This window comes from Camelus dromedarius, chromosome 6, assembly GCF_036321535.1.
Source record: "Camelus dromedarius isolate mCamDro1 chromosome 6, mCamDro1.pat, whole genome shotgun sequence".
NCBI lineage: Eukaryota > Metazoa > Chordata > Mammalia > Artiodactyla > Camelidae > Camelus > Camelus dromedarius.
The window spans coordinates 45,121,471-45,142,469 of NC_087441.1; the positions used below are offsets into that span (position 1 = coordinate 45,121,471).

Genomic DNA, 20,999 nt, shown 5'->3' on the forward strand with positions numbered 1-20,999 from the left:
TTTTTGAATTAGAAATTCCTTTGGATATATGCTCAGGAGTGGGATTGTTGGAGCATATGGCAACCCTATTTTTAGTTTTTAAAGGGATCTCCAAACTGTTTTCCATAGTGGCTGCACCAAATTACATTCCCACCAGGAGTGTAGGAGGGTTCTGTTTAAGAGAGAGGACTTCTGATGAAGGGGTTGCTGCTAACTTGCTGGAAAAGAGCTGCAGTGCTTCCTGGGCACCCTCTCAGGTCATCCTCATGATCTGAGACACAGGCAGCCTTGTTCATTCCCATTTCACAAATGAGAAAACAGAGGCCCAGAGAAGTTAACGGACTCGCCTGTCATCATTCAGCTAGTGAATGGCAGGGCTGGTTCCAACCAAGGTCTGTCCCAATCCAAAGTTGAGTTTCCCTCCCCTACTCCATGACACCAGCTCCCTATAGAGACAAAAAGAGCTTAGTTGAACAGTAACTCAGTTTCCTCTTCTGTAAAAGCCTGCCTCCTGGTTTCTGTGTTCACTAAGGAGAGCCCCACCCCCACGCCCAATCCAGGTGCTAAACTGCACTGCCAGGCAGGAGGAGTGCTTGTGGGGCACCAGCCTGCAGGAGAGTGTCAGAGCTTTTCCTTTGGAGGAGCGAGTCCCCTGACTTGGGAAGAGGAGCCAGTCAGACCCTTGAGGCCCCCAAGCCCCACCGCGCCCCTCCTGGGGACAGCCCTGCTTTGCGAGCTGGAAGCCTTGTGCAGGGGCATCAGTGGGTCAGGGCCGGGCTAAGGAGCACAGCTCTCCCCATGCCCAGCCAGGCTGTTCTCCAGCCAGTTGTGCAATCTTGCTATGAATAGGTCTAGGTGTGTGGTTGGTGCCAAAGAGACCAGACTTGTTTCCTTCGGGTAACAGCTCTCCTCTGGAATTCTGGGAGGTAACGGAGCACAGCTGTGAGGTCAGGCTGCTGACCCCAAGCTGGGCGGGCCAAGCTGGTGGCGTGAGGGGCGGAGTCTGTGACCAGACTAGATGGGCAGGCTGGCAGCATGCCTCTTCAGTGTGCTGGCACCCAGACAGGTGTTCAACTCAAGTACCGAGAACTTTTCTTCCTCCCTAGTGGTCCCCACCCAGGCCACCCTGAGTCTGCCCCTCAAGCATCTTCCATCCTCCACCCCTCACTCTGGCCAGGCCCTTAGTACCTCAGGTGGGGACTGCAAACAAAGAAGCTGGGAGTGGAAGAGGGAAAGAGAGACTTGCAAGTTAATTTTTAAAACTTTAAAAAATATCAGGCTATGGGAAACCAGGGCTTCTCATCTATTGTTGGTGTTGTGGATTGGTACACAGGAGGGTGATTTGGTCCATCTATCAAAATTGCAAATATGTATGTGTCTTTTGCCCCAGTAACTCCTCCTTTGGGTGTTAGCCCTACAAAAATTCTGATATGTGTATGTAATATAGTTATAAGGTTATTCACTGCAGTGTTGTTGATAATAACAAATGTTTAGAAACAATGTCCAGTGTCTATCAATAGAGGACTGCTGGTTAAATGAATTGTGATACAAGGACACAATGGAATACTATGCAGCTCTAAAAATTAGGAGGCTTTCTAAGTACTGATATTTCCTCCATCTATGAGGAAATCATTCACAAAGCAAGATACCCAACAGTGTGTATAATGTATTTTTTGTGTCATAAAAAGGGGAAAGTAAGAATTTATGTTTTTATTCCTTGCAGATGCATAAGCAATTCTGGAAGGATACACAAGAAACTGAAGTGGGAGGGAATGGGCAGAGAACTAGACAGGGATGGGAAGAGAACATTCCCTGTGTGTATCAATATGCTTTCTAACTTTTGAATCGTGAATGCACTACCTTTGAAAATATTTCAAAATACAGTGCAACAAATGAAGATAATCTTCACAAAAAAATTCCATAACCTAATTGACAGATACAATGGATATTTGTCTTCTGGGGACAAGTTCTGGCATGAGCATAGTCCTCTACTTGGGGGTTTACCCAATGGACATATCTTGGTGAGAGGAAGAGTCCCTTCTCCCCTACTGGAGCGGGACCCACAGTGGCCCAGGAACAGTGTTAGCTTATTCATGGAGCCAGCAGTTGAGGTCCTGAGTCTAGCTTTGAGGCCAAAAGTGTCCAGGACACAAGAATTATTTCAATGTTTGCATTTTACCTTTTAGTACCTCTTCTCAGCCACAGTTTACACTGGTATATGGTATTTCTATTTGCTTTTTACTTTTCTTATGTTATAAAAGCACTAGATAATTACATTTCTAAGCATGTATCTGATATAAACATATAGTTTTTATAATTATTATTTTAACAAAGGCATACTATTCCTTTTTTCTGATTAGATAATTCCTATACTAATGTTGAAGATGTTAATAGGAGGAAATTATGGAAACCCAAAGTTATGACGACACAACTTTGCAACGATATCATTCATTTATCAGATTCCTTTTAAACAGTATTGTCCTCTCATTATCACTACTGTTACTCCCTAATCCCCTTCTCCCACCTTATTCCTTATTCCCTCTGGTCTCAGAAGCGGGGTCAAAGCCAGCCTCTCCGCCTGGCTTTTAGAAACTACATTTAGCTTTATAAAAATAACACCCTCCCACTTTGATAAGTTAAAATTGTATGCAAGAAGAGTTGAAAGCCAAGGTCCCTTGCCTCTGTCCGCAGACTGAACCATAACCAAGTTTTCTGTGATTTCTTCTGGATTGGGGCTCTCTGGCTGGAAAATCACCAGTGTGCAGAGCTACTGACCCCTCAGCCTTTGGAGTGGGCAGTAGGGCCATTGCTGGGAGAGACCTGAGACTAGGCAGCTCTCTCTGTCATCCTGGCACATCATAGGGGCTGGTGGGATGGAGGGAGGTAGGACCACAGAAGTGGGCCTGTGCCAATACAAGAACATCCAGATTTTTCTCCCTGAGTAGGAGTGGGGATGTTTGTAGTGTTTCTAGTAGGTGCTCAGAGAAGGAGGGCAAAAGCTGTTTTGAGCCATTACTATGTAACAGACACTAGGCAGATCTACAGACACACAGACACAATCTCATTTTCTCCAAGTCTTAAGTATTACTGAGAGTTTTTCTCTTTTAACGTTCAAATGAGGAAAATTCAGGGGGAAGGATGCTCCTTCCTCCAGCTTCAAGGTGTCTAGTCCTCGGAGCCCAGCACCAGTGCTTCTCTTTGATGGAAGCAGAGGGAGGGTGGGTCCCCTGGGGACGCAGTTCTCTTTACATGCACCCTTCAAACACTCCCCTACCCATGCCCATCTCAGGCTGAGCTGGGAGGCACCCAGGGCACCAGACAGCTCCCCACCCCTTTCCTGTTGCCACCTCCCTTGTCCCACATCCTAGGGGAGTGGCAATGGGGACAGAGGGTGGAGTGTCTGGCAGACCATGGTTGTGAACTCTATGCTCTACCTTCCTCCACCTGTGACCTTTGTATCCAGCTGTGCTGGGGGATGACTTGCCCAATACATGTCACATGTGCTAGATTAAAGGTTTGCCCTCACTACTCAAACATTTGTGAAATCAAATCCTTGAAGTTAGCTTAATCAGTGAAAATTCTCCTTTTAAACAAGAAGCTGAGGTAGGGGAATGGGTAAGAATTAGCTCTTCTTCAAGGTGGAACAGGTCAGTTGATTCCTTGAGGATAAACTCATGCAGGGCGGGGCTTGGGTCCTAGTTCCCTCGGTACCCGTAGTAGCCTCTGACCCACTGCCACACTTGACGACTTAGTAACTGTTGTTCATGAAGTTAACTTTAATTACTTTTAGTTGAATTTTTACCTGGTTTGGAGGAATACTCTACTGAGAATCTTGTGATACCTGGTGTTGGATTTCCAGCTGTAATCTTTTGGGAGACAGATCAAAACTGGGAAGCAATTTCAAATGAAATCCCTTCTAGATGGCTCTGATACTAGAAGATGGTGAGGGTTTACCTTTATGGGTAATGAAAACAACGGTAAGGAGAAACTTGAAATTCTTTTTTACCTACTTGATCCGAAATGAGTCCTTTGTGCTGCTTAGGACGTTGAACCCAAAAGCCAAATAATTTTTATAACATCGATTAAAAGGAAAAACACAATCCAGGCTACTAAGAATAGTTTTTACAGTAGGGTGGAGTTCCCCCTAACTTAGCTGAGAAACTCTAAATGTAGAGGAAACATCTATGCTATTGCCACCAGCAGCCTGAGGTATCATGTTTGACTTTCCATAGGGAGGATGGCACTATGATGACTGATGTTCATCTGCTGGATTCACGTGAGCAGGAACTCCTTAGGGCTAAAACTTTGATAGGTCAAGACCTCTGACACTCAGTGAGGGCAGAGTCTAAATCTCACCTCCCTATGTAAATGTTCCTCCAGGGCGATGTGGCTTGGGCCCGCCCGTAAATGGCTCTCAGCCACCATGAACGCCGTAAATCTGCTTTATTAAATTGTCTGGTTGCCTGTGGACGTCAAAAGTGGGTCAGAGAAAAAGTTTGCTGGATTCATTTCGTTAGTTTAGAGATCTCAGGATAAAATCTCTGCTCTGTGCCTCCCCCAGCCTGTGAAGTTAATTCCACAGGAAGACCTTGAGACAAACTCAGCTGTTTCACTGCTGGGGTTAAAGAAAGGGGGAGGGAGAACAAAAACTTCTTGGAGTAAGACAGAGTGTCATTGATGCTTTATTTACATGCGTCACCATCTCTTTTACAAACTAGATTACGGTTTTAAATGGAATACACAAGGCATTATCTACAAACACCAAGGAAATTTAAGTACTGCATCTCTATGTCATTTGGAAAGGAGAAGATCCCCAAATCAAACTGGTTTTGATTCTTGTGAAGAAAGGTGGTAGAGTTAATTCATGGCAACATATGGTTAGACAAAATCCTCCGTAAGAATGCAATATGATAGTGTTCGCTTTGAAAGAAAGGATGAGGTGCTTCAAACCAAAGTATCAACTGCATGACTCTTAGGTGCTTGAATATGGCCATGCACCATATTTAATTCTAGTTTGTATGGGGTATGAGCAAGAAATTGAAACAGGTAAGACAGTTTTACAGATACTGTATACAGATTTTTTTTTCCATTCATGCAACTTTTTTCTTAAAAAAAGTTAAACATGTGAAGCCAAAACATACATTTTTTTTAATATTAACTAATTTTTCTGGTCCTCCTTCACATCTGTTTACATTTCCTGTGTAGGAAAAGTATATTGAAAGAAGATTGATTGCCAGGCAATGAGATAATTTTTAGAGAAATAAGTGACCAGACAGTGTTTTTTTTTTAAGCAGCCGCACAAATATTTCTGGAGTGTGGCAGATGCCTCAGAACCAATCATTCATCAAAGAAAAATACATACAAATAAAACTAAACAGGAAAATATTCACTCAAATTGCATAAAATATGACCCACTAAAGATCTAGATCAAATATAATACACAGTCGTCCCTTGGTATCTGTGGGGGATCGGTTTCAGGACCTCCACAGATACCAAAATCCATGGATGCTCAAATCTCTTATATAAAACAGCGTAGCACAGTCAGCTCTCCATATCCACGGCTGGTTGAATTCTCAGATGCAGCACCGTGTATACAGAGAGCCGACTATTCTTTTCAGTGACTTGGGCATCTGCGTTAAGATCCTGTTTGACAGACATGATTTCACAAGGACTGCACTTTCCCCTCCTTGTGCCCTGCAGCCCCTGGTCTCCAGGAGAGACTGGCTTTTTCGTACCTCTTTGCCAGTGATTGCATTTCTACAAAAAATTTTTTCTTAAAAAAAAAAAGTTATGCCTAATCATACAACGTTCTCCAAACACAGCAAGAAAAAAGAAATCAGAGTTCAGAGCTGTCACGGTTTTATTTCTGCTTTTAGAGAAAGGGTAACGTTTTTACTCCCCCTCAGCAGCCCTTGGCATCCGCACGCACAACAGCCCTGGCTGTTTGACTGCTTTCCTCTTGACAGTCTTTCCAAGAGATTCAGATGCTCCTTCCTCTTTACGTGGGGTTCATGAGATAGACTTCCTACCATCTTTAACAAGGTCAGAAGCCACCTGTAATGACACCCTGAGACTGGGCATATCTGTCCTGAGCAGTGAGTCACCAGGTCCTCTCCGGGTGGGGAAGTGACACACATACACACACACACCAAAACACCACCACACACAACACACACACACACGTCTGCCTGTACTACACGTGTGTGCATGCTCCTCCTGTAAGCAGGAAAGACAAACTTCTGAAATTTTAAAAACTATATTTCAGCAATCATCATGTCATAGGGATGCAATAAAGGAAATCAGGTTTGTTCACAGTTAGTGGGATCCTGGTGGTCAGTCCTCATGCCAGAGCAGTGAAGGCTTGTGGTAAAGCTCTTGTCTAACTTTGGTAAAAGGTAACTGGTTTTGGAGCTCTGATAAGAACAAGGGAGCCTCAGAGTGCTGGCCACATTTTCTATACTGTCATTCTTCTTTCTAACTTCTCATCAAAAAGGGGAAGGCTCCCTAGGCTTATTTAGGGGCTGAGAGTAGCCTTGGATAGTTCTTATTAGGATGCAAACATTACAGCTGCCAGGCCCCAGCGGCTACTAAGTATTCCACTGAGATGCTCAGAAAACTTCCTGGGAGGGGCCCGTGACACTCAGAACTCCACGTGGTGGCCATTGGTCGGCCCTTCCTGAAAGTAGGGTCTTTATAGAAGAGGCAGAGGGCTTAGGTGGCACCCCTGCACAGTTTGACTGGCTTAGGACCCAGCTAGTCTAAGAGAGCCTGGCCTCTGGGTGAGTGGCCAGCAGAGGGTGGCCAGGAGTGACAGTGGGGCTGCTGTGATCCTGGACAGGCCTAACTGCTCCATTCTTGCCAGACTCCTCCTAGGACTGATGCTTCGACTCTGCCCTGATCTCAGCCATCTATGACCCTCTAGGTATAGATGCTGTTAGAGTTACCTAAAAATCCCCTTCCTCCCCATTTCCTGATGTGCTCTGTGGCTATCCTGCTCTTATACTGCCTCTGTCCCTCCCTCAGCTGTTTTAGATTAAATTATAATCTGGTTCTAGGACATTTTGTAAGACATTCTGCCTGAAATCTAACAAACATCGAGAAAAAAAGAGTAAGTGAGATGCCACATGTCTGAAAGGAATTCAGCATTTTAAAGTCGAAACACATTTGAAGGTTGCCTCTCTTACTCCTAAAGTAGTTCCAGGGGGGTATGAAGCTGCAAAGGCAAACAGCTATTTTGTTAAGTTTTCTTGTTTCTTTGAGTTCAGGGGAGAAATTCTCAGGGCCCTCGTGTTGGAAGCACTCCGGATTCTCCCTTGTGTCCCATATCCCCCACCCCACCCCGAGCTATTTCCACTGTCTCTCAACTGTGTCTCCACTCAGGGTAGCATCACTTAGGAACCCAGAGAGGCAGCCCTCTTTTGGTGACACTGGCCAGTTCTTGTGCACAGCTGACTACCAAAGAATCAAGGAAGTGGCTAGCATTATTACAAAGGAATAAAGTAAGCAAAAGTCTGTCTCACTGACAAGCAGACCATGTAAATAGAATACATATTTTAAAAAACGATACATACTTTCAAAATGAAGATTATAAACTTGTAGCAGTTTAGGAAAGGCGATATGCTACAGGTCTACTATAACCACAATTGCACAACAATTTACAGATTCAGTAAAAGGCAGGGTGAAATCAACAGGGCCATTGCTCAAACATGACAACTCAAGTGAGGCGGGAGAGACGAGTGACAACACCAAATGGAACTTTCATTATGCTAAGAGCTGTTATCACCACCGGTGTCACCCCCAGAGGAATTAGGAAGCCAAGGTACACAAGGGGGCCCCTGGTGGCCGGTGATGCGGTGCAGGGGGTTGGGTGGCACATCTGTGTTGGTGGAAGGGAGTCAGTGCCCACTGCACGGTGCAAGCGTCAGCGAGAACTCATGCAGGGAGGTCTGTGCTGAAATACTAGCCTGTATTCCTAACATCCATGCAGAATGTTCCATTTTTGTACTGTACATGATAAAATATATTTATACATTTATATGCCTAATGCTGTTTATGCAAAGAAAAGAGTCTTCATATATCACTTTGGAGAAGTATGCGTATGCTGTGCTAATCAGAGCGTCATTACACCAGTTTCATATGTACCAAAGGTGTGCCCAACTATTCTGTCTACTAAAGAGAGTAACTAATATAATCACACTTTCCGGGTTAAACAGAAAGCACCTATACAGCACCATAACTTTTTGAAAAGAAAAAATGAAATCCATAGAAGCAGGAGAGTGGAGGCGAGGAAAGGTCAAAACTGCCCTATCTTGCACTTCCATTGTGTCACTTGTACAATTACAATCTAAGAGTATATATATTTAAAAAAATCAGTTTCTACGCTACTGCCTCTCACTCATACACATCTAGTAGGTCAGATTATACAGAGCAAGGCTGAAAATAATCAAGGGTGTGCATTTAGGGAAATAGTGACTTGCGTACTTTTCACACATTTCTCACTGCAGGCTTCACGCTCACCTGTAAGTTCATTTCTTCTGCAAAACAAAATGGAACTACTTTTTTTTCTTTTCTCCTTAAAACTAAATTTGTTAGTGGCATTTGGCAATGAGCAGACAGCTGAGGTGATTTCTTCCTTGAAAAAATCCTAATTTCTAACCAACATACCACCACGGTTGACTGTGGTAGCTGAGGATACTGGGATACTGACAGGAGACCACAGGCCCTACTGATCTGACAACAGCAGACCAGGTGTCAGGGGACGAGCCCCCCCCCGCCCCGACTCAGAACCGAGCACACGGGGTGGGACGCCACACCCCATTCATTTTGCCTACGCAGGGCTCCGTCCTGGACCAGGGCAGGGTGCACGGCAAACACTTGTGCCATTGTTCAGTTTTTAGAAAAGGAGTTTTCTACCAAACAAAAGAAGAAAGAAAATCCCCCTCTAGTTTATGTAATGCATTATTTTGGGGAGTTCCATAAACGCTTGTGACGCCCAAAGCCAGCACCGTACCTGGTACATTTTCCTTCTGTTTTTAAATTTGCCAGGGGAAGCATGATTAACATTTTAACATAAAAAGACTGCAAGTTAATGTATGTGAGAAACTTAAAGTCAAAGGAAAACAAACACAGAAACAACACTTAAAACATCCCATTAACCATCTCGATATTAAAACACCACAGGATGGCCCGAGGGCTCACGGTGTGCTCTGAACGGGGTGGGCGGTGCTGGCAGGGTGCTGTCCTTTGCTGGCAGGTGGCTGTCACCCCGTACAAGGAAGATTTTGCATACTTGATAGAGTTCTGTTGCCGAGGGTAAGTGCTTCACCCGGGGTAAGGGGCCGTTAACAGTCTCTGCTGGGTTAGGAAATGGCGCGGGCTCACAAAGGTGTTAAGCTGTAAACGGTATCACTGTCCACTTGCTGAGAGCAGATTTGGCAAAGGGTTTTTCTCTGTAGGTCTTGTGTCAGTTTGAGGGTCTATAGGAGGAGAAAAGAAAATCAGAGACGGTGAAGAACATTCAGATGGCAAGAGTGGGCGGCTCAGGGTCTCACCTCATCAGCTTCCATCCCCTCTCATACCTCTGGTCAAGAGCACTCGCAGTAAAGCTTTTTTGTTGCACTAGCTTTAAAGATCTGAAAACCTAAGGACAAAGCATGGAGATCACTTACCTTGTATCTGTGCTTTATCACACAATGCCCTCAGGTTAAAAAGCATAGAGGAACCAGGGTCATTCACTTGGGGAGGTTAACAAAAGCAAGGTAAATCAGGGTGTCTCAGTGGCCCCTGCCAGGTTAGGGAGGGCCAGGGTGCAGATGGGGTTTTGCCCTAGTGTGTGGATTGAGGGGTGTCCAGGGACATGGGACTTTCATGCTAAAACCCCAAGCACACCAGCTGTGCTTTTCTGGTTCTCCCCCACTGGCTATGTGGACTGACCAACCTTGCCTACCACCCTGCCCATTGATACCCCAAGACCAGGGGAGTTGAAATAGCCACTTTCTACAAAGGCTTCATCAGTCTGCCCTGCTGGGGGTGGGGTGGGGGTGGGCAATCTCGACTTCCCTCACTATAAAAGAAGTAATCTCTAAGTGGGCTATCTTAGGAATCTGCTTTTTATATTAAAAATCTGCAGAGAAAAAAATTATACACAAATATGGCCCCCAAAAACCTCCCACAAAACATCCCTTTAACAATTAACATTATTATTATGCCTCAGTCTTCAAATGGTAAATCCTCTCAAAGCATCTGAATGTATACAAATCTTACCAGACTTCATGCCACCATTGAGCCAGGAAAAGTTAGAGGATTAACAAAAAAAAGTATACTCATAGAGATGTAGCTAAAGGAACTGACATGATAGGCTTCAGGACCTTTTGTTCATGGAGACAGTGTTAGCAGTCATGGCCAGAAAAAAATGGCTCTGGGCCAAGAAATGGAGAGAAAAGCGGTAGTGAAGCAACATGAACTCAGGATTGTCTCACCAGGTTAGGTGAACAAGTGATGAAAAATGCATCAGGAAGCTCTCACACACATTATGTACATTTGCTTCTCTCCTCTTTAAAGAAAAAAGTATCTTAAATTCACTTGGAATTTTCACAAACGTACAATTCTGTTCCATGGCTGGGCTGCTTGGCAGTCTTACCTTTTATTACCAATACTCAGAAAAGGCAGCAAGGCTTAGTATTTGCAACATTCCATACCCTTGGTCGCAGTTAGCCTCGCTATAGCTCCAAACAGGAGAACTTAGATTGTTTTACTGGCGGCAGAGACAATGAAGCAGGAAAAGGCCCCTACTTCCTACCCCTTCCCCAAATATTTAGCTTCCCTGGCTGACGGCTTTCCTGGAGGTATTCTTTGCTTGGGAAGGGTACTAGGCAATGTTATCCTGGACTATAAAATAATTGATTTCAGAGGGAGAAAAAGTAAAACAGGTACCAGCTCTCAGGATCTGCGAGGGACTGAGCCTGCCAGAGCCAGGACTTGTCTAGCTCCTTCACCTGGGACCCAGAGGCATGAAGGGACGGGTGCAGATATGGTTCTTGGGGAGGGGATTTGGTTTTTTTCTTCACAATAACGTTTAATAAACCACAATCTAAGATCACTAAGCAATTAGTCATCAGGGGACTATGGTCCCCAAATCCCGATCCTGACTTACTGTAAGTACCAAGAGAGAAGCTGTAAGGTATTACCTAATTCAGACCCCATCCCCCGGTTCCCTTTGGTGTTAATTATTCAGCCATGGAAACCACTGCATGCTGGGAGGGTGACACACTTCACTCCCCAGTACAAAAGCAGAGCATGCAGCTTGCTCTAGTGCTAGTGCTGGGTCAGCATACGAGGGAAGAAGGCAGGGGGCACCTATGACCCCCCCAATGTGGCATTATTCTAACAGGACAGGGCATCAGCCCTGAAACCAGGGGCAGGAGGCCCATGTCGGCCAGCCTAGAGCAACAACCATCACAATCCTAGGGCCAAATTCTCATCCCCTTATGGAAAGGTCCAGAATCTTCAGGGAAATTCATCGTTAAGAACAGAAATACTGATCATTACTCTTTCCTTCTTCGTAGAATGGGCTTAGGACTCCTTGTGGCACTAGCTCCTGGCATGCCCCCAAGGTCTCACCAGCATGCCTTGGAACTGCTCAGGGAGTGGCCTGTGCCTGGAGGGTTTGCTGGGAGAGGCCAGGCCCAGGTTAAGAGGCCACTCTCACAGAGGACAGACTGAACAGAGAAACTCCCACTCCACAGGACAGAAAGGAGACTTGTTTCTCTGCAGTAGAGGGCAAATAGTTTGTAAAATACTGTGAAAACATAAAAGAACCAGATAAATGTTGAAGAGAAATGCACTCATTGTTCTAAGACAAACACCAGGACTCCCACTCACTGGGACGACCTTAGGATTAAAAATCGTCGTAAGGAAAGCAGCACCCCCACCACCTTAGATTTTTAACCGCTCTTTGGTGGCTCAGTGTTTGCACGTGTTCATCTGACTCCATCAAGGTCTGAAAGCATAGAGGGAGCACATTAAGTGGTGGGAATTCAGTGATACTTAGGCTGGGGACAAGTTTCCTGCATCTCAAGGATGCTCTCACCACTCTTACATTCTTTAAAGTAAGACAGTTTCGTTAACTGTAGTTGACGTGTGTATGATGATGCCCTTGTAAGTCTAAAAACATCAGGTTAAGCCAAACTTTTGGAAGGAAAAGGAAGCATACAGCTGAAGGGAAGTGCAGCTATCATTCTGCAGTTATTAGGCAATGGGCCAACTAACGATAAATATGAAAATGTCCTGTCCCATCAGTGACTTTCATTAACAGGAAGAAAACCTCCCTCTGCCCAATAAGTAAGTTTGAAATCAGGCTGTTGATGCAAGGAAAATGAAATGGGGAAACCAAATGATGAGGCCCATTCTAAAAATATCTATGGATGCTGTCACCTGGTCTCTGGTGAGAGTAAGTCCCTCTATAATCTTGGCATCTGTAGGGAGACAAGTTTCTGCCTTAATTATCACCACTAAACCACATGATGTTCTAAGAAAGGGTAACGCCTCCAAAAAAACTGTACACAAAACATAACCCCCATCAACTTTCATCTGGGAATAAAACATAAACGTTCCGACTGCTGTCCTCCCACAACTTAACTCCATAAATTTGGATTTCTCAGCAGTTTTTATCTTCTTGGCAGAGAGGGAAGGAACAGGACCCCGATACCAAATATGACAGGGAAGGAAAGAAAGCCAGGGGGGATGAAATGCTCACTTCCACACATCCGTAAAGGCTATCCCCTGCTTTCCCAGCTAAAACTAAAAGACGTTTGGAGGAAAGTCTGCCTGAAACATCAAATTAAAGTGAAACACCACTTTCCTCACTCTTTAAACATAAAGATAATTTGAGCCAAACTTGCAACTCTTCAGCTGGGGACTAAATATGGAACATTGAGGATAGAAAAGGAAACGAATTAATGTTCACTGGAGCTGACAGGGAAACTTCAGGCGGCGTCCAGAGACCGGGTGGGGTTTCAGAGTATGGCTTCTCCATCCGAGCAGAGAGCTGCCTGCCAGCCCACCTGCATCTCTGCTTCACCCTGAGGGGTCGGAGGGACACTCAGCCCATCATAGACCACAGCCACCTGCCAGCAGCCAAGGCTTATGCTGGTGTCACCCCAGGAAAAACATCATTCTTTGCAGGGCTTTGCTTAGGCGGCCACATCTAATTCTGAAGCACCAAAACGGCAGCAGCTCCAGTGGAGCTAATCTTTATGGCCCCAGCATGAAGCAACTCAAGGAAACACCTAATGGGCACAACAGCCTGGCTTAATTTGGTAATTTTTCACTATCTTCCAGGCTGGAATGGGTGATAAAGAGGACTCATGGAAGTGTGTGAACACCAGCCTGGTGGTCCCAGATAGCTGGGGCCTTGCTGATTAAAATGCACCTCTTTGCCTGCAGCGCTGGCCCAACCGAGGCCTCCTCCATGACAAATTGGGAAGGCACATCAGGGGGGAGGGGCAGCTTTACACAAACATGTTTGGGCAAATGCTGTCAACCTGCCATTTTAGACACTGAACAGTTTATGAGGGGAAAGAGCAGGCAAGGAAGAAGTTCTGGCCAGGCTGGAGGCCAAATCTGTACTCAGTTGAGAAGCCTCTGCTAAAGCAAAGTCAGGTTTCGAGGAAGAAGGGCCCACAGGCTCTGGTGCTCTCCAGTGGGCAAGTACTGAGGGAGAAGGTGGGATGTTACAGGGAAGCTTAAGATAAACTCTTCATGGCAAAGGTGACACTCTGGAAGATACTGAAAACATACTCAGTATACATTTTTTTTTTTAAGTTTCACTTGTGTAAAAGCTTGCCCTGTGTAAGCACTTCTTTCTCCTCCTTCCCTCCCTCCCAGGCACTCCTGGGTTTCTCCAGGTGGCAGGTCCGTGAAGGCTGGTGACAGGCCCCTGAAGAGCGTTTGCCTCCAGAACCCTTCAGAACCTGGACCTGGTGCGGATGCCCTCCAGCCAGCCCACGTGCTGTGCCGACGAAACATGGAAACACGAGGGGAGGAGCAGCCACCCTGGCACTTCACGGCTGAGGGACAAAGAGGGGGTGACCTGCACAGAGTACTGACATCCCTCCTGTTTCAACTGCAGGGATTAACAACGGTTAATGTAAGTTTAGCTGAAGAATGTCCCATCTCTGTCTTTCTAGTGGGGCAGAGACTATGTTGACCAATATTCTTCGTGCATCCAGACTTGAACGTGGTGATCTGAGCAGAAATATGATACACATTGATTTATTATCAAGAACAAAGCTGCAGAGATGTCATATTTTCTTAAGATTCTTAGATTTTCAAACCACACAGAACAACTTACAAAGTTTGGGATTACATTCTTTAAAGAACTGTCTTCAAGCTGAAAGACTTTAAGGGGCCTTTAGACCCTCTCTGGATGCATGCTTCCTTAACCTTAATTACAACAGCCCAAAACCCTGGCTGGCAGAGACCTGCGGGCTCAAGGCTCTGCTGCCCTCATCCCGGCTTTCCCGCCTACTCCTGCCGATGGGAACCCACCCTCCTCACCTGATGGGTCAGGTTCAAGCCCTTTGCCTGGTTTGCTCTCCTCACCCAAACAGCCTGACAGCTCCTCTGGCCCCACCCTCCCCAGGCTGCCCTCTACTAAACTAAGCCACTTACCTGGCGCCTCATCATACAGCGCCTGGAATGGTTACTTTCCATGCACGCTGAATTCCCAATATACTTAAAGCAGAGTAAAGCATTCAAATCAAATCAAACAATCGTGGAGCATCTACTATTTCAAGAGCACTGTCTTAGACATGGTATTTATCCACAAGAAGTGCATATTCCAGTCAGGGACACAAACTATTCTTGATGTCCCAGGTAGCCTGGAAAGTTGAAATAGAGGAGAGGCAAGCAATAAATCTTGGCTGAATAAATGAATGAACCACACTCCTGGAGCAGCCCTCTCTTCCTCTCTGCCAGTTCAAATACTTAACGTCCCTTTAAGCATTACAGCTTTCACGAAGCATTTTAAGCCTACTCACATTTGCTAAGAGTTAATCTTATTTGAATCCAGACAGAACCTACTGCTTGTGGGACAAGACCTAGAATTTTAATGCCCTCTTTCTGGGAGGACGATGGCCTCTGATTCAGTTTCTAAAACTCTTATTTCTTATAAGACAAAACCTCCTAAGTATCAATACAAGACACAGTTTTAACATCCAACTAATTTAACTTTTAAAGTAATTAGTAAAAGTTTAAATAGTAAGCATGTAATAAAGAATTTACCTTCTCCCATCCTTCTGTACATCTACCATGCACACTATTACCAGCCCGCCAAGTTAAGAGTCTTGCTACTCTCTCAAATTGCTGTCACTACTAAAGTGATTTCACCATTTACAAAAAAGGGAACTGCAGTCCAGGAGGAAATGCTTAAAGCCATAAACCATGACCTGACTCTCACAATGTTTATGTCTGCTGGGTGTGGGGGGATGACTACACAGCGTGTGACTCCAAGTGTGTGACTCTTCACTGCATTTACTGGCCAGAGTTGGGGGGGGGGTGTGTGCAGTCACACCTCTGGACTGGGATGCCCTACAGCCCTGGGGGCTGGGTGCAAGTGTAGCTGTGGAACCCCAGCCCTTCTAAGAGTTCTGTTCCCAAGCACAGGAAAGCAGGGTCTCTGAGGTCGTCTTTCCCTGCTTTAGACATGCAGAGTTTTGAAGACAATCTAAATTTTCCAAAAGTGATTCTGAAATTGAAAACACAAAATCAGCTATTTTAGTTCCACAAATAGTCCAAACCACTCGTCCGCCTGCAAGGTATGACCAGGACATGCAGGCAACACAGATTGTGGTCAAGAAGCAACCACCACACCAGCGCAACAGAGGAAGGAATCCAAGAAGGAAGTGAAAGGAGGGTCTCAGAGTGACTCCAAGATGGACAGAGACAAAGGACTGTCGTTCTGATGGCAGTGGTCTGGCGGGAGTGCAGATCCCAGGAGGGAGGTGGATCCACATTATCGGTGGCCGGGGTGGCCCTCTTCTCCCCGCTCAGCCTGACCAGCACTGTGGTGGTGAGTGCCAGGGTCTCCCTGCCATGGGCCCCAACCCGGGCCAGCAGAACAACCTGAGTTGACTGGGGCTGAGCAGGGAGTGCTTTGGCACTCAGGTGGCAGGGACACCACCACCTAAGGGACACTTTCTAACAGATCTACCAGTCAACACATATTTTGGGTTACTTAGAGGTGTGCTGGGCTGTATCGCTTTCTGATCATTTCTGAACATACAAATGACCAATGGAAGTTCTAAGTACAGTGACATATACATAAATGGAAGCCCAGGGCAAATTAATTTAAAAGTTCAACCTCAGAACTTCTGGCCTCTTCTTGGCCATTAATTTCTGCTAAGGAATCAAACTGAACATGCCAAAGAGACATGAATACTTAAAAAGTCTTATGGTCCAGACTTCTTTCATCAGAGAGAAATAGAAAAGAGAGGAAAGGGGAGGGAGACAGAGAGAGGGACATAGAGAGAGAACATACTGATAAGCAAACCTTCAGTCAAACCAGGACTGGCAGTTACAGTTTTATACTCAGAAACACTAGAACTACTCTCTGAGGGCTTTGTGACTAAGTAATTCTCATCCTTTAATAAATGTCATAGATTTTTGCAAAAAAAAAAAAAAAAAAAAGAGGTTACTAAAAAAACCCAGAAAATCTAGAATTACAGAGTAAGGTCCATTCTATCACTGGGAAGAGAAACAAAACAAAATACCCGCAACCAAGTGGGCAGTAGCTCTTCTGAGTGGTGTTTCAGCTCCAGGCTTGGCCCAGCCTCTCTAGTAGGACAGCTCCTGGAAAACAGCCCAATTTCTCTGGGTTTCCATCGAACTTAGAGTTGGGAGATCTTAAGGATACAGCGACCATATTTTCTAAACTCCAAATTGTGTCATATTAGTCAATAAGGTGATAAACCGGCAGCTCTTAGGGAGGCGGGGTCCACCGCCAGACCACTGCCAGCGTCACACCACTTATTGTGTGGCGATCTTTCTGCTCCCAGGAAAACTGGAACAGCTCTTCATTTCTCTGCATGGCTGGGATGGCCTGGTGGTGGGACGGGGAAGATCAGATTTTCAGGCTCCCTCCCAAGAGGAAGAAGCTCCACTGTGAGGTAGCAGAGAAGGGGCAGGGCAAGGCTTCCCCTCAGCAGAGTGTGCCCCTGTGGAGAGACAGGTCCCCTAAGGAAAGCGGGCTGAACAGCTAGGATTTCTCAGGCAACCCTTTAAAGATGCTAATGGAACACTTTGGGTACCACATTCCTCTGTTAGTGAAAAAGTAGCCTCTATCCTTGGTACCCCTAACCTGGTAGGCAGGACTTTTACGGAACATCAAAGGTTTCACACAACAGGCAATTGGTGTACCTTTTTAATGAAAAGAAGCCTAATTGATTCCAGTTTATTGCGGAAAGTAGTTGCTCTTTCTGCCAATAGTGTAAGACTGGCTTGGGTGCTTCCTTTATCCGTATTAACCTCTGGAGCCATTTAAATAACAATAAACATTAAGTAACTTCTTAAAAAGTTGCCAAAGGACATTAGGCCATATCAGAGCTAGTCCTTATAAGAGCTCTGTGGGGTAGGTTTCCATTTTAACCCCATTTTACAGATAAGCAAACTGAGACTCAAGAGAAATTGAGTGACTTGACTCCGTGATACATATCCGTGAAAACGGCAGCCTTCTGCTCCAGATCCAGTTCCTAATGCAGAGACATTATTTAACTTGGGGTGGGTTGCAGGGGAGGCTTTTTAAATCCACAGCTCCCCTCAGAGTAGAGTCCCCGGGACAGCGAGCTGGGAGAGAGTGGCTGGCTCATGTGCAACTGTGATGAACCAGTTCTAGAAATCAAACATAAGCTAAAGCAAGTGTCCAGCAGGGCTTTTAACAGGAACCAGCATCCAAATTTAGTCTGAACTCTGCCCTATTAGTAAAGAGCCTAGTTTTTCAGCCCCCAGACAAAGACAGGTGGGACAGACCACGTGATAACAGAACAGGACATGCTGAAAGCAGGCTTGTCCCAGAAAACCAAGCATGCAAAGTTGCCACACTGCCAGGGATCCTTTGCTCCAGCCTTGCATGAAAAGCAGTCTTTTCCTCCATGACAATGGTCGCCACCACCACTGCACCACCTTCCCAGCCAGGCCATGCACACCTTGAAGGGTAGAGTAATTTACCTCCCTCTATCCCCTGTGGCCAGCACACTGCAGGTACTCAATAAATGAACTGTGTTTAATGAGTTCAGACTCTTCTCCAGCATGTCTACCAACGTGTGGCCTGCCATTTTGCCAGGCAGCCAGCTCATCCAAGAGTAGAACCCACCCCATGGCTGAGAAAAGCTTGATATAAGACAAGGCCATACAGAAAACTCAGTAAGAATCAAAAGAGAAAAAAGCAGAGTCCCTAGTTCTCAAAGGGTTGCTGACCTCTTTCAGGATCTTTAGAGGATTCCTTAGGACACTGGTCCTATGGTTTCTGGAAGAAGAAGGGTTTGATTCAAGACGTCAAATAAACTTCGGAAACTCTGCAATCCAATCCTAGAAGGTTCATAATGTATATTAACTTCTGTGGCTCCAAGAAGTCCTGCAGGAAACAGCCCTCTTTCACTTTATTTAACACGGCGCTCCTCGAACATTTGACCACAGAATCAATCCACTTTCCATATAACCCACATAAACAGCCATAAATATCCTGAGGGCCGAGTATTTTGTGAAACATTGAGAAACACTGACCCATGGGACCTCTAAATATCTGAAGTGTCACTAACTCACAATGCAAAATTTTCATTCACTTTAGTTGTTTAAAATTTAAACTTCAAAACAATTTGGAGGGTGGGGAAAGCAGTATTTTCAAATCGAATGAACACATCAACAAAATCAGCATGAAATAGGTGATGTCTCTTGCAGGAATCTCCATTTTGGAGTGAAAACCCAGCATTAAGACAGACATGTGTCTCCACGTCAGGAAGAGAAGGGAGTCAGTAAACATCCTCCCACCAGCCCAGGGCCCAGGCGGGCCTCTGGCAGGCCAATCTACCTGGCCAGGGCACAGAGGTAGGTCCCGACAAGCCCCCTTCTCCCATTTCTGTACAGAAAGGTCAGCCTATGAGAAGCAGGCCCCTGGGGGAAGACTATTCTTGTAGAAAATGTTATTTATAAGAAGTTGAATATTGAGTGAATATTGAGCATTATAAACACTCTGAAAAGAAGCATTTATTGGGAGCTTAGTGTATAAGAATTTCCAGTAGTAATTCTGGTGATTTTCACTCCATTTATTTATGCTCCAGATAAGCTCTGTGGCTAAAAGAGACCTTCTAGAAAGCCATTTATAAGTGCAATTGCTCGAAGAGCAAGAGTCACTCAGGCTCTGTCCCCATGCTTAGCAGGCCAGCCAGAGGTGACCACAGGTGCATTATAAAGCCAACAGGCCCAGGAAGCGCAGCCTTAGTGCTGGATGTCACTGCTTTCCAGGGAAAAGGCTGTATGTAAGGAGTGTACCAGCCTCTGCACAGAAAATCCCTTTTCATAGCTGGGTCAATTTTCCTTCACGGTTATCAACACTAAAGATCCAGATAGCCATTCTCTCCAAAAATGACAGTTCAGCCTTCAGGCTTTTAAAAAGGTAGGAATAAAGATCCCTGCAGATGCAGAATTCTCGAGGCCGGCATATTATAACCAAAGACCAGACTACAGTTCAGAAGTACAAGTAACAGTATAATTCTCCACACGATACGTACCATATGTTATATTCCCTAACACAAATAACTACATCAACAAAAGCAAGACATAGGTAGCCTATAGTATTGCCTGTATTTGGTTAGAATTAGTCCTGTCCTCCAACATGAATATTTAAAGACATAATGGAATCACAGCATTGAAACATCAGTCCAACAAGTATCAAAGATTTGCTTTTTTTTGGGAGGAAGCCTAAATTTAAATTCCAAATGGCTTCCAACACTGGAACCTGCTGTTTCCACACTAGTATGCCACTGTTTCTTTATAGTTCCATGTCATCACATATTAGCATTACATGTCCCTTACTAGGGCCATTGCATAGACAGAATGTTACATTTCAGGTTTAAAATTATACATACTATGCACCTTTAAAACTATGGTTTTGCTAAAAAAAAAATACAACAAACTAATGAATATAACAAAAAAGATGCCGACTCACAGATATAGAGAACCAGTGTGGGAGAGGGAAGGAGGGAGGGGCAAGATAGGGGTAAGGAATTAAGAGGTATAAACTAGTAGGTATAAAATAAGCTACAAGGATATATTGTACAACATGGAGACTACAGCCAAAATTTTATAACTATAAATGCAATAAAAACTTTAAAATTATGAATTAGTATACTATATACCTATTACTTACATAATATTGTATTATAGTTCAATTAAAAATAAATCTTATTGGTTAAAAAAAACCCTCTATGATTCTGTCCTCTTTCGACAGATGAGAAACCTACTATTCCAGGAGATTCATCAGTGGTGTGGCCAGTAGCAGAAAGAGGAGGAGAAATACCTCTCTCCTCTCCACCTAGGCTTTTCCCAGTTGTTTTCCAGTCCTTATCATTAAGTAGTTTAAAACCCAATTAAATACTGGGCTGTTCCCTTAGGGTCCCCAAATGCCAAAAGATGAAGATGAACAAAATAAAGCATGTGAATTTAGTCATCTTTTGACATCAATACTACAGTAAGACTGAAACTGCTTTCCCCCTGAGAGCAGACACACGTCAGTCTCAGGAGGGCTTACGGGACACTGGGCCTGGCAGCCGCCATACTCGGCCCCAGACGTGCCTGCTGCCAACGTCTAAGTGTGTGCACCAAGCTTCAGGAGTGCCTGGGAGAAGAAAGTGCCCTTCACACCCTAGTAGCTGGCACTCATAAGAAGTACGGTTATTTTTTCTTTTCCAGATAGACCCGAAGGGCAAAGGTTTTCACACGTGATCTAAAATGAATGACATGTGTGAAAC

At 44.9% G+C, this 20,999-nt stretch overlaps 1 protein-coding gene across 1 annotated transcript in view; it reads right to left on the reverse strand.

Annotated features, from left to right (window-relative positions):
- Positions 1-4,645: 4,645 nt before the first annotated feature.
- The window catches only part of FOXO3 (forkhead box O3), a 113,298-nt gene continuing 96,944 nt past the window's right edge, over positions 4,646-20,999 (reverse strand). Inside the window, exon 4 of the mRNA XM_064486803.1 lies at positions 4,646-9,455. The gene's annotated coding sequence lies outside the window, so the exon portion shown is untranslated. The remainder of the gene's footprint in view (positions 9,456-20,999) is intronic.